Source organism: Nicotiana tabacum, chromosome 24, assembly GCF_000715075.1.
Source record: "Nicotiana tabacum cultivar K326 chromosome 24, ASM71507v2, whole genome shotgun sequence".
Classification (NCBI taxonomy): domain Eukaryota; kingdom Viridiplantae; phylum Streptophyta; class Magnoliopsida; order Solanales; family Solanaceae; genus Nicotiana; species Nicotiana tabacum.
This window is the reverse complement of record NC_134103.1, coordinates 23,626,490-23,629,768: the sequence shown is the minus strand read 5'-3', so window position 1 is coordinate 23,629,768 and position 3,279 is coordinate 23,626,490.

Sequence of the window (3,279 nt, the reverse complement as noted above, 5' to 3'; positions counted from 1 at the left end):
CCCCCATCTATTTCAAACTGAAGATATGGCTCGAGATGGGATGCTACAGCACAACTCTATTCAGGCTAGTAGGTCAACAGGTAAGCTCTTATTTTCTGACTTTCAGTATTTATGATTTACGACTCTTTGAGGCAAAGTGTTGTTATTTATAGACGTTGGCCATGTGTAGCATGCATAGTATGTTTTCTGGCTGCATGCAAGTTGGTTATAGTCTAGTGTACAGAGGAAACTCTGGCAAAAGTTTTCCGAAGTCTCTAGAAGTAAACATTCGAGGACGAATGTTCCCAAGGGGGGAATGATGTTACACCCTATATTTTCGTAAATAAAACTGCGTCGTGAGCAAACTAATGTAGGACCTAAAGAAATGAGATCATCTTTGAAAATATATAAAACAAGTTAATCATGTTACCTTGGAAGTTACAAATATTGAAGATCATGAACAACAAGTACAAAGAGGGTTGGAAGGTTTAGAAGCTAAAGGAATTGAAAAAATTAATGTTTAGTCGAAAGCCGACAAATTGGGAATGTTATAGCATGTACTTTTGGGATGAGACCAGGGTGTTTTACATGATAAGGAGGTTATGTTACGAGTTATGTTATTCGTATGATAGTCGTGTGTTATGTTTTGAAGTCAAGCGAGTGGTGGAACAAAAGTCGATGAAAGTCATCACAAGTTACGTTCATAAGTTTTACTGAAACTTTTGGGTCAAATGTAACTGTAATTTTCTCCCAATATACTTAGAGTTATTGGGTGTTCCACCCATCAAATTAAAGATCTATGAGTCTGCTTTCCAACTCATTAAACCGTTTGTCAATACGATATATGAGTAGAGAAATATGGGTATTTTTATGAGACTGCGCAGACTGTCACCTACTTGCTTAAACGAGAATCCAAAACTGGGCCTGTTCGGGTCGTCCAAAAATGGGCCAGTTCGGGTCATTCAAAGAGGCCTTTTTAAAGTCCTATCCCCTTCATATATTATTATGATAATAGGGCAAAATAACCAGACTCATTCTCTGCAAAAATCCTCCCAAATATTTCCCCCAAACCCCAATTGATTTTCTCCTCCTTTCAAGTTCTAATCGGAGGTAAAGCCTAGAGTTTGAAGAACCAAGATAGGAGTCGAGTTATCCAACAAATAAGGTAAGTTTACTGCTCTCTTTCATCCATTTTTTTCTGTTGTAGATGTATAGTAAGTCGTTCTATATTTGTAAGAACTCACGGGACGGTGATCGGAAGCCGTGAGTTCGAGTTATTCACTTGTAGCGGACTATTTTGTGGACTGTTTTGTGGACTGTTTTGTGGTGCTATTGGGCTGCATGTTTTACTACTATTTTCTGGAGTTTTGGAGGAGGAAGGGTGTGGATAAACACCACATAAATGCAGGATGTTGGGCTGGTCGTTCGTCGTAACATTTTCGAATTGTTGACACTACTACGGTGGTCGTTTTGTGTATGAAGAGATTGGGGTGTGTTGGGCTATTTTGTAGTATTGTGTGGTGTGCATAAGGTTGGAAAATAATGTATATATGTTGTTATTGTTGTTTTTGGTATTGTTGGTGTTATCTTGAATTTGGAGGAAGTAAGGATTATAGGGGAAATGCTGTCCGTTTTAATACAAAATAAGCATGTCGTTCGTTGTGCGATAGTTATACGTTTCATAACTTAATGATAGTATTATTATCGTTGTTGTAGATTAAGGTGAGAAGAGGCGAGTTCAACTTGGTGATTGAAAAGAGTGTGATAAGGTATGTTAAGGCTAAGCCTTCCTTCATTTTGGCATGATCTCGTAGCTACATGTGTTAGTAATGAGACATAAAGAGAAGTTCGTATTCATGAATTTATTCACATTATTCTAGTCTCATAAGTTATAATATTATTCCTTATCGAGACTCTATATTCAATTTAGTATTGTCTTCTTCCAGTCAAGAGAGCAGCAAGCCTATATATACAGTATTACAGTATTTTCATTACCATCGAGCTATAATCGATGGGCAGGCCCCTATTGGGCAACCTCTTATCAGATGGAAAGTTATATACCGAGCCTACTGTGGCCGAGCGCCTATGAGCGAGCCCAGCATGGTCGAGATACATAGCCTAGTATGGCCGAGAGCCTATGAGCGAGCCTACTACGGCAGAGCAGTTATATATACCGAGCCTTATAAGGCCGGACAATTATTTTACTTACTATATTAAAGGAGTTGAGTCAGTATCAACAGGTAAGTATATCTCCAGATCATCTTTGACTCCCAATTACTTTCAGTTATTATATTATCAGCTCAGTTTCAACTTTCAGTTATGTTATCGCCTTATATACTCGGTACATTATTTTGTACTAACGTCCCTTTTCTGGGGACGCTGCATTTCATGCATGCAGGTTCAGATAGACAGACGGGTATACCTCCTCAGTATGTGTTTCCAGAGTTCAGCCTGATCGGTAAGCTCCACATCCTTTGAAGTTATCGGGTCTAGGTTTTGGTGTACATCTTCTGTATGTATTTATATATATTATGGGTAGGTCGGGGCCCTGTTCCGATCACAATATATCTATCAGTAGAGGCTTGTAGACATATCTTGTCAGTTAGTGCATTATGTTGGGCTTGTAGGCCTGGTATGTATATTTTGGTGGTTTGTCAGTTGTAGTAGTTATGACGGCCTTGTCGGCCCAACTTTATATTGATGTTTAGTCAGCGCTAGTTTTCATTCAGTTTTATATTTTGCTTCACAAATTGTCTTGCAAGGTGGCCCCTTGGCCAAATTATGACATTATATGTTCAGAGTCCCTTAGTCGCAATTTGATACACTAAGTTAGTTGAGGCACCGGGTGCCAGTCTTGCTTCCAGGTCGGGGCGTGACACGTGAAAAGGTTGATTTTAAAAAAAAGCTTCCACCACCCACTTCCGTCAAAGCAATAAGAAGTTTTCTTGGCCACGCCGGGTTCTATAGACGGTTTATAAAAGATTTTTCTAAAATTGCTAACCCCTTGTGTAAATTGCTTGAAAAAAAGATCACCCTTTTGTGTTTTCTGATGACTGCAGGGTAGCTTTTGAGGAATTGAAGAAGCGGCTAGTGACAACAACTATCATAGTTGCACCTGACTGGGAGAAACCATTTGAGCTGATGTAGGACGTAATCGATTATGTTGTGGGAGTAGTGCTTGGGCAGCTCAAAGAAAAAGTCATGCATCCAATATATTACGCAAGTAGAACTTTGAGTGGTGCACAACTAAATTACACAGTGACCGAGAAGGAGATGCTAGCACTGGTGTTCGCATTTGAC